Genomic DNA, 14,685 nt, shown 5'->3' on the forward strand with positions numbered 1-14,685 from the left:
ATTTGTCTTTTATTTTTATTCAATGTAACTTAGCCATTTAGAATAAAAAAAAACCCCCATTTAATTTATAACTAATAGTATGATAAAAACAAAAAAGGTACCATAGCTAACATCGATGCAAAAGAAAAGGATGCAACTCAAAGTGATACGAGATGCATTGAGCGTATGATCATAAACTTAAACTACAGCAAAAGTTTATATGAGTTAATAAATAAACCGAATAAACGATCAATTTTCTTATTTGCCTTGGCAGAGGTATCCAAAAGCTGATCTCATAGTTCCTGACAATTACTTTTCTTTTCCTGAGTTGACAACAGATCAGTCTTCTATATCACACCTACAGCCTAATATTATTTTTGATCTGACAGATGACTAACAAATACAAATAAATTTAATCCCGCACGCCTCTGAGGTAGAGATAGTTGCTTCAAGTTGATGTTATTTTAGACAAATATTTTCATCTACTGCTACCGGCTACTGTTCATAGATGTTCAATACAGGTGATTAAGGCACAACAGATGATGATAAACTTAATCAAATTTCACAATTAACTAAAACAGATATAATAAAAACAAATTGTAAAATAAATATACTGAATGCGTATTATAAATAATATAAGTATTAAAAAAGTAAATACATATCCAAGTCTTTTTAAGAAAAAAAATATAAACTTTCTTACCAATTACTTTATCTTTTAGCCTTTGTTCCTAAAAATTGCTTTTTGGTATGTCATATTCGAAATATCAATGGGAATAAATTAATTATCGAATACAATTAAGCGCTGTTGATTTTCAGTTAATCTAAATTAATAATCCTGTTATAATTGAAGCCAGAAGTCTGGGTAATAATAGCTGCAAATAAAAAAAGTGTGGCTATAAAAAAATGTGTAAAGTAATTAATGAATAATCAGAAGGTTTGTGGAAAAATTTTGGAAAATTTTTTTTCTCAAGAATTTAATTTCCCGTAAATTTTTTTTTTTTTGCAAAAAGTTATTTCTTCTGATTTATGTAAACATAAAGAGACTTACCAAATTTTATAATACTCTAAATTTAAGTAGGAAAATCATACTTTGGTGCAAAAGAGATGAATATACTTCATTTTGAATTTCTCCGCCAGAAAATGTTGATTGGAGCGCTCGTCAAAATTTTATCTTTCAAATTTCTATTGGAAAAAAATTTTTTTAAATACAAATAAATATAGTTGTAAATATCCAAATTTTGAATAACTGCATTTTTTTATTTTTGTAAATTCGATTCCTTCGCCGAGATATCGATTGTCTGTTGTCCGCTAAGTTCACACTCATAGTGAAGTACCAGAGATTTATATCAAAACGGTTCTAGACGACTTTTCATATTTCAGCTGTTCAAGACTGTTCGTGACTGCAAAATTCCTCAAACTTGACTTGTTACAGACTAAACTAATGTCATGTATTCTAAACTTCAAATTTTTAATTGATAAAAATTTTAGATCTTCGTTGCAGACTACTGCATTAATAATGTTCTGTCTCACGAAAAGAAAGTCTGCACTTCATTTTTTTTTCCAAGATTCTCACGCTTTTTTTTTCTAAGTTTCTTTAATTTTGTTCTCTTCATGCTACTCGACGTGGTTTTCTCTGATACCCAACACAATTTCAATCCCATGACCAAAATCAGGCAGTACATTAACTATCACTAATGATAGCTGACTTTCACTACTATGATTAGAATTACTTTATTGATTATTAAGTAAGGTCAGTACAAGCAGCCATAAAATGTAATGATTTCACGAAAAATTTCTATCCATAATTTGACACTTGTTTCTTGAGTGATGATCCACGAGTGAGCTGTATAAGTCCACTACTAAATATATCTAAATAGATGATGTATGATGACGTTGGATCAAACTTTTTACAATCTTTACTTGGAGGGCGATAATCCCAATTTTAGCACTAAAAGGCACTAAAACTGTAGTTGAACCTCACTCGAGTGAAAATAACCTCAGGTTATTAACAAAACGTAAACATTAAGGCGAGAGTAATTTCGCGACAGCGCTAATACATGTAAATATGCCCTCCGCAAGTTCCGGCGACAATTGATGACGTCATAGGACAGCAATGAACACGTACAAATAGTTTATTATAATTAATTATTATAAATATTGCAAAAATTAGATAACTCTTTTCTCTAATCAATAGAGCAAATCGAGAGCAATTAAAAAAAATATATATATGTATTAAAAGTGGCTTATTTTTTGAGTTATAAGGATTTTAATTTTTCGACTCGGCAATTTTTTAAAAAATTAATTATTAATTAACTAATAATAATATACATGGAGCAATTACGGATTCTGAAAGAGCATTCAAGGAGCAATTAATTGGCATATAACAAAATTAAAAAAAAAATATTCTACGCTAACTTCCTTCCGGTCACATTGAGCTTGAAAATTCTTTTCTTAGGTAATCGTTTTAATTCAATTGCCAATTATAAATAAGAACTAAAACAATTAATTCAATTAAAACGTCAATCACAATTCTTAAATTACCAACAAATTAACAATTGATAAAGAAGTAATTTAATTGAACGTATTAAATCATCAGATGGTTTTTACAATAACTGCCCTGATAGCCACCTTACCTATAACTTACTGTCAATCTACGTCCGCAATTTGAAGCAAACTTGACGGAAAGAGTTGGCAAAGCGAGCGATTACCTATTAGTTACCTATAACTTACTCTGCAAAAAGACGTCAAAACTTGCTGTACAAGTATTTCAGTCAAATTGTAGTAAAGTTGAAAGGAAATTTAACTACAAGTTTGATTGTTAACTTGTATTCAAGTTGCGGCCGTAGATTTCTGTCAATTTGCTTACAACTGTTGTTGAGTGAAGAATTACTGCCAACTTGATGTATAACTTAACCGTAACTGCTGGGAGTCAACACTTACTGAGAAAGCGCTGGCTATCAGGGTAAATTTAGAAGTCTGCTAGGTTTTCTTCAAAAACATTTCGAAAAACTGCTTCAAATTTCTGATTTTACGCGGAAGAAAAGTTTGAAGTATTTTACAAACGGAAAATTAGCAAAAATTGTAAAACCACCGGATAAAAATAGATCATTATTTCACTTAATTGAAGATTGCATGATTAAGATAAATAAGTATAAATATATATAAGACAGAGAAGATAAAAATGACAGCACGTATTTAATTAGGTACCGGAAGTAATTCAATACGACCGGAAATCACCCGAAAATGGTAACATCCGTCTGTGTTCGTGGTTCATCGTGATATACCAACTATGTTCTATATTATAATAAGCGTACATAGTAAATTTATATTTAAAAGTGTTCAAAAATTAAGGAAATCGCAAATTGACACTGTTCTATTCTGCGTAAAATGCAGTTAAATGTAGTGTCCAGAAAAAAATTTTTTATTCCTCACATCTCTCCATCTTAATACGAGAAAAAATTCTTTCTGACAGAATTTTTCAATATATAGATTTAAAAGATTTTTAAAATTCCATTTTTAGATTAATAACTCTTGGGAACATAATCATTGTGATTATTATCGATAATTTATTGAGATTTTCAATTTCAAAGCCCTCGAAAAGGCATTACCTATTAATAAGTTATTATTATTTTTAATAATCTGGTGCAAAAATAACTATTTTCTTAATTTTTTATAGAAATAAGCGAATTTTTCATGTTTTAAATCACTTTTTTAGAAATAAAAATATTTTTAGGAATCACCCAAGATTTTTTACACACTCAAAGTATTTGAAATCTTTTTAAATGACTTTTCAATATGAATATCAATTAACTTCAATTTTGTTTTTCTATCAAGTCTATGGAATGAATAATAAAAATAAGACACATAAATGAAAATTAGAAAAATTATTATTTCTACATTTTTATTCACAACTATTTATTCAGCATCTTCACAAGTTAATAAAATATTGAGTGACACTTTGAAATTAAAATTCTGGCTTGAATTTCAGAAAATATAAATAATTATTAACCTGCTAACTAACAAAATGCCGAGAAGAAAAGACTAGACTATAAAAAAATAACTAATAAAGATTTTCAAAATTATTTTTAATCTTTAAAATTTCTTAATATTTTTTTTTGAAAATGTAATTTTCATAAATTTTCTAGCTTGTTAAAACAGAAATAATTCCAAATTTTAAGTAATTAATCAAATATTCGACAGTGATGGTGAAAATAAAAAATATTAATTTTTTTTATTCCGATCAATCGAATCTAACAGATACAATTTGCGTGCGTTTAAAATTAAAAAGATTTTCGTATATTCTGAAAATTAGCTAAACATAAAATAGAATTTAGCGTGATTTGAAAAAATAATCTTGAAGCGAAAAATAAAAAATGTAAAAATTAAACAAATTGAAAAAAAGGTAACGAAGAGAATGACTAAAGTATATTGAATGTATCAAGGAGCGCAGAAAAAAAAAGAACAGAATCACTATATTACACTAGTACCACGAGTATTAAAGATAGAGGGGACTACTTCCGGTCACGTGACATACATCACGACCAGCCGGTTATTTTTCTTTCTCCTTATTCTGAGCCCATCGCATCCGCTACTTAATAACTACCACGTTCCATTTGCCGGCATACTACTATTTTGTCTCTTTATTTTTATTTCGTTCTTCCATTCGTTTCTCCTTTATTTATTTATTTTTTACATTTATTCATCTTCATTTTTTTTTAAATTTTTCTTATTTCTTCACTAATATCGCTCAATATCAAAATCGAGACGTAAGAAGTGAGGTTAAGATGTGTCTTAAGGTTTAAGAAGGAAAAAAATGAAGACTACTTAACAATTAATAATAATAATAACTAATTAAATAAAATGTTAAGAACATGGAAGCTCAGTAAAATGCGAAAAGTTAGTTATAAAATATAAGTGTGTAGTCTGTACAACTGGGAGATCAAATTCCAATGTCTAGAAGGAGGATTTCCGGTGTAATGTACTTTGAATGCACCTATGCTATGCATCAGAGCATTTTAGACAGAGAAAAAGTGTGTAAGAAAAAGAAACTAGCAGAAGAAAAAGAAGACAATAGAGAGATGCAAAGAGAACAAGATAAGATGATTTGTATAGAAGAGGAAAACGAATTGAGAGGTCAGATAAGCGACTGCAGGTAAAATTTCTGATGCGTACTGAGAGAAATAAAGAATTTAATGATGAGAGAACAAGAGATAATGTTAATATTGAACTTCTTAAATTTTCTATATTTTTTATGAAGATATTTCGTGAATCGATATAAAAAGGTTCGATAGAAAGATTGTTAAGTTAATGATATCTTTGAAATTAAGTGATCATAAATCAAGTCCAAATCTTAGGCCTTGATTATACCTATATGAATAAAAACGTACAAAAATCTCTCTCTCTCTATATATATATATATATATATATATATATATATATATATATATATATATATATATATATATATATATATAGATATATATTGGCATCGGATAAAATTTTATCTCGGATTGAAAAACTGGCCCTTATATTTGAATTATTTTGTCTTAAACAAACAACTGATTAGCGATTCAAAATTTAGACGTCTATTAATCTTACTTTTAACTTTTCAATTTTCCGCTATAAAAATCAATCATTTAATTTTTTATGCGGTTTCCGGTATTAAACGCAGTATTTTTCGGTTGGGCTGATTGGATTATGGGAACGATTTGTAAAGCTAGTTGATAGTTATTCAAAAAAAAAAAAAAATCCGAAACCCGCTTAACTCTGTAGCCACCCCTGAAACTTCCCGATACTTTTTAGAAGTAATCGCTACGGCAGGTGCCAAAGTTATTAAAAAAAAAAATTTTTTTAATTTTTTTTTTGATTTCTCTTTATGACCCGAGAAGCTTTTGTAGGCCTCCTTCAATCTCTTTTTCATCAGAAAAATTCATTTCAAGTATTTGAAACTGAATCGGTGTAATTAAGTCTTATGGAATCCAAATAGAGAGCAACTTACAAAGCCGGTTGGAAGTTAGTTTGTGAGCACATGATCTAAGAATCAGAGTTTAACGATAAAAAAAATTTGAAAATCGGTTGAAACTATCATCCGTGAAACTTCTTACTCTATTAAAGTTTAAAACGTTTGAATAATTGTCCATTACGAAATGGTAAGCTCAAAAATCCAATGGTTGTTGAAATAGCACTTTATAAAAACTTTGAATCGCGATATCTCCCAAACAAATCAACTGCTTTTCATGCGGTTGGCGGCATCAGTTTCTAGACCGCAAAAAGATATTTATTACTTACCAAATGATTCAACAAGAAGTTACGAAGTTATGCGAAAAAATACTTTTTTCAAAATTTTTTAACGATATTTCTTGAACGAATTCACTAATTTTCATTTCGTTTGCAGCAATCGAAATTATTTTTCAAATATAAAAAACTTATTCAATTGTGGAACTGATCGGTACAGCAGTTTAATAGTAATTTCAAAAATGCATTTTTTGAGAATTTTATATTATTTTATTTTTGAGACTTCTCAAGATCTATCAGGCTGAATCGTTTGAGATTTCTTATATTAGAAAATTTGAGTTTGATGAAGCTCTTTGAAATGCCGCAAGCAGCGTTTCAATTGGTCAAATTGTTCAAAAGTTATGAGAACTTTACACACACATACAGTGACATCCTCGTCAAAGTAACCAGAACAGCTTCCTAGGACTTCAAAACGAGGATATCTAATGAAAACTCTATTATTTAAATTTTGAGTAAAACGAATGAATTCCCGATTTTTAACTTCCGGCTAAGAAAATCCAAGAGTTTCAAAAATCGAAAAGTTATTGTTTTTACCCCGTTTTACAATAATTGAATTTTCATCAGATCTCGACGTTTTAAGGTCACAGGAAGCTTCTCTGACTACCTCCGCAATTTTGTCACTATGTCTGTGTGTGTGTATTTTTTTGAACGACTAGGCCGATCGGAACCTACCGAATGGTGTTCTAAAGAGTTCCCTCAAACTTAGATTTCCTGTGAATTTTAACCGATTCGGACGGATAGATTTTGAGAAATTTTCAGAAAATTAAAAAAATAAGAAAAAAATTTTTTTTTGAAAGTGGTTTTTTGGAAGAACATTTAAACGGCTGTATCGATCAACTCCAAAAACTAATCAGCTTTTACCCTCGAAAAACCACGTTGACCACTGCTAATCCGGTCAAAATCGGTCGATTCGTTTGAGAGATATCGTGAACAAAAGAAAACCGAAAAATTGTTTTTTCGGAGCTAATCAAAATTTCTAGTTTAATCAACTCAAACTCAAAGATCTGTTATGAGACTGAAAAAACTGTGTCGAATGCCGCCATCAACCGTATGAAAATCAGTTGGTTCATTTAAAAGTTATTGCGGTTTGAAAATTAAAAAAAAATGTTCTACGAAACTTCTATCAAACTTTCAAGCTTGAAGAGCTTAAAAGCATAGAAAAGCTATCTCTTTGACCCCGGAGAGGTCAAAATAACACATAAATTGTATTTTTGAACTCGAAGAGCTCAAAAACGTCATAAGTGCAATTTTTAGTGCCTAGGTATGGAATTAGCGGGAAGTTGCAGGGGTGGCCTTCAGGGTCAACTGTTTTCCTAATTTTTTTTAATCATATATTTTCATAGCGGAAAGTTGAAAATATTTGATGAATTTACTAGTTATAAAATTTATGCTATCAGTATCAATATTGACCGATTTCTTAACATTATCACATCGACGTTTCACCTTAGTTTCACACATAGTGAAATATGAAACCGAGATATATTTAATACTGATAGTGTAAAATTTTTTTAAGTTTGTAATTATTAATTTGTGTAACCCAATATCACGTACTAATTCACAATGATGATCGTTTGTAATATGTTTTATAAAGCCAGATGAAAGAGCAATGATTGTGATAGTGATAACTTGATAACTGTTATAATGCTGATAATAATAGTGATATACGGGAATAGGATTTAAAAAATCATAATGGTGGTAAATTGAACTTCATTGAATCAAGTGCATTCTAAATTCTTTAAAACTCAGTTTTTATTATTCTTTATTATACCTACATTTTTGTATTAATCACGATTTGAAAGATTTTTAACATCTGACTTTGAAAATTAATAATTTTCAAAAGTAAGAAGTCATAGATTTGGGTCAAATTTGGAGAAGGCAAGTTTTTATAAAATCTCCACGTCCAGCCGTGTATGTGAGTGTAATTGATGTATGTAAATAAAATTTTGTCATACGATATCTTGAAAACGAATCAACCGATCAAGATGAACGACACGGTGGTCGAAAGTGTTCATTGAGACTTCGAGCTGAATAGATTTTGAAGTCAATCGGTTAAACCGTTTCAAAGATTTTCAAAAAATAAACACCAAAAAAAAAAGTTTTTAAATATTTGACTAATTAACTCCAGTATTCAAAGACACTTTGTTTAACTTGAAAAACTGCATCGAATAACGGCATATGGCAATCTTAGAATTTTTACATTTCTAATTGCTTTTTTGAAATAACTTTTGAATTTTTGAGCTCGGAGAGTTTCACGGATGGCATGCCGGTCAACCGTTTTCAGATTTTTAACTTCCTGCTAAGTTCTTAACATCGAAAAACCACGTCGATCGCCACCAAGCCGGTCAAAATCGGTTGATTCGTTCATGAGTTATCATTGACGAAAAAATCGAATAAAAGCGTTTTTTCGAATTACACCGAAACTTCCGGTCTTGTCAATTTGTGTTTAAAAATGTATCATAGAATTTGAAAAACTGCGTCGAATGCGCCCAACCTCGTGGAAATCGGTTTATTCATTCAAAAGTTATTGCGGTTTGGACATTCAAAAAATAGTGTTTTATTAAACTATCAGACTTTTGAGCTCGGAAAAACATTCAAAAATGTAATACGCGCAATTTTGGGAGCTTAATTACGAAAGTAGCGGGAAGTTACAGGGATGGCCTTCAGGGTCAACCGTTTTCCTAATTTTTTTTCTCAATTCTGTGATTCGGGAGAAATTTATTAATCAATCTCAAGTATTGAAATAACGAACACTAATGAAAAATTTTTTATCTAGAGCTCTCGTCCAGGATTTCGGAAATATTTCAAAATTGCAAATATAAAAATCCAGCTACGCCAGAATATCAAATTTTTCCTAAAACAAACTATGAGCCTGGCAAATAGAATGTTAAAATTACGTTTTTTTTTATTTAAAGTATACTTTTTATATTTATAGTAAAAAGCAATCTGAGCTTAAAAAATATTTAAAATTTTTGTTTATCAAAGTAATCATTTAAACAGATTTTTTTTCTCGAAGTTAATAAAACCAGTTGAGAAAATAATTTTATCTTTTTATAAATAACATAACCGCAACATATAATGTGATTATTTAGTGGGTATGATCAAGAGTATTAAAGATCCCCTTAACTTACATCACAGTTGTGAGGTATAGATTCAAGCGGATACAGCCCGCTTAGCTAACTGGCGTTTCCGGTGGTCCCACTCAACTTATTCCCCTCTGTTGCAATAACGAAATTCCCCTACATTAATATATTATCCCACTATGAATATTCTTATGGTCTGTCGTTTATCTTTTACCTCTTCTTTCTCCTTCCACCTCACACTTCATATGCCACATCTGTATCACCGGTCACTGTCACAAATCTCTCGTAATTTCCTTTATGCCTATCAATTCTTACGAACCCTGGATTAATGAATGCTTCCCTCTCTTTCCATTGACGTAGCTATAGGCTTATGAACGAATCCTATCACATTCGTATATCATTGAGCATTGACCCTCTTAACAACAATTATCAGTAATTAATTTTTGTCCTATTTATTAATACTTAATTCTTACTCAATTTATTCTCTTGAAAATTCGTTTTTTTTTTTTTTTTTACATTTTATCTTATAAATGTCAATTTATATTAATTTTAATTTATTATTAATATTATTCACATGTATGCACAGAGTGTGAATGAATTGAGTTAAAATTACGTTGAAGAGGGGATAGATTGCTAGGAAAAGGTAGGGGATACGTCAGTTCGATGACCTCAATCATTTCATTCAGCTGTTAGTTGAAGTTGGATTCAAACAACTTAAACCTTTCATTCTTCCTAGAGTGTTTATAGATATACATAGAGAGAAACATACTAGGTAATGTAAATAATGTAAATTTAATTTAAATCTTTATTCAGTCATAAAGCAATATAGGCGACTAAATATTGCACATGTGACATTTTTTTCTGTCTTTTATAACAAAATATTAGTTTATAATGTTTTAAAGGGATATTTTACCATTTAATTTTTTACCATTTTTGCATAGGAAAATTTTCTATATGACACAGCAAACTCTACTATGTTAATAAGAAATATTCCTATACAGCATAATAAATTATACAGTGCCAGCCCGTACAAAAAAAATCCTGATTCAAATGAATTTAATATTAAAATTCATATTTTGACACAAACATAAATTAATTTTGAGATCAATCCTTTCAAGTCAATATTTTGAGTCCTTTTGAGTCAATATTTTGACTCAAAACTAATTCATTTTTGTGTCAAAATATGAATTTCAATCTTAAATTCATTCTGAATGAGATTTTTTTTGCACGGGAGCATCAAAAATTAATACACTGATAAAAAAATCAACTTCATTTAAAAGAGATAAAATTATTGTTCAAGTAGATTTCTATGAAATCTAACTATTGCATTTGGTGTCATTGCTTGTCTCAACACTATAATGTCTACAATTATTAACGGATTCTAATGAAACTCAACATAGTTATTTTTTCGACAATTCTGAAGGTCAAGTTCAAACACAAACTCATTCTGCCGATTAAATTGAAAATGAGAGCAATTCAAAAAATGCAAAAAATCACATTTCTCTAGGTTTGTGTAGAAATAACTTTTGAATGTGATAAAGATAACTTATCAAATTTCTGTACATTTTACCTGAAAGCTTATAAAATAAGCTTCAGATTCCATATTACTAAATTCTCCTACATTTATATTTGTTTGATGAAATTTTATAATTATATTCGTTTCAACGACTATCAAAGCTTTAATTTATCCACTCTATTGCTCTCAAATCAATTCAACTTCTTGCTAATAATTTTTTAAATGATGAAATCGAAATTTTTAATGTACATTTCTTAAAATTTTATTCAAATCTTATATTTCATTCCAGAATTCGTGTGCATCATCATTTTATAATTTATTTGTATTTTTGTTGAAAAAAATTCTGTTCAAGATTTATTAATTTTATTAAAGATCTGAAATTAATATACACAGTAAAAAATTTTTATGTTAATTATTTAACACTCTTATGAGTCAATTTAACATGTATTGTGTTAAATTAACACAAAAAAATGTTGAATTTACACATAATAGTGTTAAATATTTAATACAAAATTTTTTGATGCAATGACGCAAAATTTTTTAATGTGTAGAAAATCTTTTTGATTTCAGCTACCAAATAGCCTTTTTTATTTATATATAAATTTCGATTAAAAAAATTATTTATCTTGAAAAAAAAAAAAAAAAAAAAAAAAAAAAAAACAAATATTACTATTTTTCTAATATTTAATCACAATTATTTTAAAATCATTGAAAACTGATTGATATGTCTATATTAATAGATTTCATAGAAATCTAACTATCGCGCTGGTCTAAAATATGAAACAATAAAAATTGAAGTATAAAATATATGCCCATTTCGGCTGCCGAATGGCCTTTTTGTTTTTGAAATATAGCTTACTTTAATGATTTAAAAGGCAAAAAGGTTCAAATAATATTCAATTAATACCGTAAACTAGTTCAAAATTGGTTGTTTTGTTAAAAAAAATTATTTTTTGTATATAACTTTGAAATTTTGCGTCAAATTGTTGTTGAAAAAGGATGTTTTCTTTTTCTGCTCAAAAAAGTGCATTGAATGCCGCAAACGGTATAGAAATCAGTTAATTCGTTCGCGATATTTCCAAAAAAGTGCTCTATTAATACAAAGACTAGACTTTTGAGCTCAAAAATGTCCCTGATTCAGAAAGATGATTTGCAATGATTACCTTGATGTATATTGTATATCTATATATAATTCGAATCAGATGCTTTTAAATTATTTCAAATAATTTGAAATCATTTCAAATTACACGGAAAAAAAAAACTCGAAAAATTACAGTATAAAATGTAAAATCGGTCCCGTCGTAATCAAAACTAGAAAAATTACAGTTTGAAATAACATTTTTCTAAATTCAATTTTTTAATTTAATATTTAGAGCTTTCAATGTAAATATTACATTCTACAATGTAATTCTTATAAAATCTGTAATAATTACATTTGAAATTGTAATTTTTCCAGTTTTCATCACGAAACGCCACGTTGCATTATATACTATAATTTTTCGAGTTTTCTTTTTCCCGTGTAGATTTATTAATCAGGGGTATTATAGCTGTATTTTTAAACTCGAGGAGCTTAAAACTTTTCCATAAGAAATTTTTCAAGTTATTTGGGTTTAAATATGGCAGAAAATTATCCAGGTGGCCTGCAAGATCAACCGTTCTTTAATATTTTTATGTTCAATGGCTAAAAGGGTTGGAACCTTGTCAACCAAGGTAGACGTTTTGCTTGATCTATATTCTGAAAATACCAAAAAATATCTGGTAAAAAAATTGATCATACAAATATCGTCAATTTTTTTTTTATAGCATGCATTTTTCATATCAAAATGTAACTTACAAAATTATAATTTTATTTTATTTAAATAATTACCTTCTAATGAAGCAAAAAATTTTTAACAACTACCAGAGCTTCGCCTTTTTGAAGATTTCTTAAAAAGTAATCGAATGATTCAGAACAAGTTTCTTATACATTTCAAATCAAAATCGCAGTTTTTTCTTTTGATTCAGCCAATGGTCATTTTATCCAGATCCAACGAAAGTTCAACGAATAAGAATGAAGGATTAAAAAAAAAATAAAATCGCTTGTTTATCTTTTTTTTTTTTTTTTTTCAAATATATATTTACAAAACATATACAGAGCGTGTAGACGTATACTTTATTACGTGAAGAGATAGCTTTTTCTGTTATTTCATGAATGATATATAGGAATAACTCTGTCATATACCGATTGAAATTCGATCTGAATGAAATCAATCGATAATTATAAAACATATATTTAACAATAAATACAATTTGTACCCATACATATGAATCTTTAAGAACTATTAAATAATTCCATTTTAGTACAATTTAAATAGTAAGTCTTCACACTTACATTTAGATTTGCTTCAAATTGTTTAACTACATAACTGTCGCTCAATTTTTTCCTTTAAATTGATCATACATTAACCATTTTTATGGATACGTGCTGAAATTATAAATTTTTCTTCTCCTCCACATAATTGCGAATAAGTTATTAAATGAATCGGTTATAAATATGTCTCGAAGAAAAAATATATGATAAGAATTAGTACTTTCTTTCGCTCTTTTTATCTTTTACTCTCTCTCACTCACGCTCTCAATCACTCAATCTCTCTCTCTCTCTCTCTCTCTCTACTGTGTATACTGACTTGTACCTGTGGAGTTAATTTAGTTGGATCTAATTCCAAGTTTAAACTCAAGATGAATATAAAATAAAAATTAGCTTTACATTTATTTATGAACATTAAGCCTAAGTATAGCTTTAAATAAGATACAGTAAAGTCTCTTCAACTTTTTTGTCCTATGACTTTGACTACCCACCATTTTTTACTAAGAACAATAGTGAAGGGCCTCGAGTACCGCCGTGTATTCTTCAACTTTAATTCCAAAAATTTGAGACACTTAAAAATCAAAGTTGTCGAGATTTCCCTGTATATTGTGTACTTATAAATTATCAACTTTGTTGAAATTTATATAATATTACATTATCAATCAACCACTCAATCTAATTTTTCTCATTCTTTTTTTTTACTCTTTGTCACTTGTACAATCATTCGTTCACTTTTAATTATGTATATATAAATATATATATACATAAAAAAAATAATTTGTTACAAAAAAAAAAAAGTAGCGATACCACGTAGACTAATTAAAAACATAATGAAAATTAAATTAAAAAATTAAAAAAAATTTTTTTTGTTATTATTTTTTTTATTATTGATTTATATATTAATTGAAACAAATAAAAATAAATATTATTTATATATATATATATATATATATATATATATATATATATATATATATATATATATATATATATATATATATATATATATATATATATATATATATATATATATATATATATATATATATATATATATATATATATATATATATATACATATATATATACATATACATATATATATACATATATATATATATATATATATATATATATATATATATATATATATATATATATATATATAGATTGATAGATAAAATTGTTTTCCGTAATTGACAAAACGTTCTCAAGACTAGATAATACTGGAAAAAAAAATTAAATAAAAAGTCAAAAACACCCGGCGCTTTTTTAATTGACACATCAATTTATAAATTTAATTACATAATTTTGTTTATGATTTATTTATTATCACGAAATATGATTAAAAGAAAACCAAGTTTCCAAAATTCTGACCCTCAGCGTATAACGCGACCAATTTTATTTATTTATTAATAATTCCTATTATTAATATTATTATAATTATTTTTATTATTAAAATTATTATT

At 27.7% G+C, this 14,685-nt stretch overlaps 2 long non-coding RNA genes across 2 annotated transcripts in view; one reads left to right on the forward strand and one right to left on the reverse strand.

Annotated features, from left to right (window-relative positions):
* Window positions 1-14,685, forward strand: part of LOC141537566 (uncharacterized) — a 143,293-nt gene that overhangs the window by 6,246 nt on the left and 122,362 nt on the right. The gene's annotated exons all lie outside the window — the stretch shown is intronic.
* Window positions 304-1,048, reverse strand: LOC141537588 (uncharacterized). The gene is made up of 3 exons (XR_012480950.1): window positions 1,028-1,048; window positions 680-851; window positions 304-551 (listed from the first exon to the last, which is right to left on the reverse strand). It is a non-coding gene; the product is annotated as an uncharacterized LOC141537588 (long non-coding RNA).

This window comes from Cotesia typhae, unplaced genomic scaffold, assembly GCF_013202065.1.
Source record: "Cotesia typhae breed Kobodo isofemale line unplaced genomic scaffold, CoteBio_Ctyphae scaffold_91, whole genome shotgun sequence".
Lineage (NCBI taxonomy): Eukaryota > Metazoa > Arthropoda > Insecta > Hymenoptera > Braconidae > Cotesia > Cotesia typhae.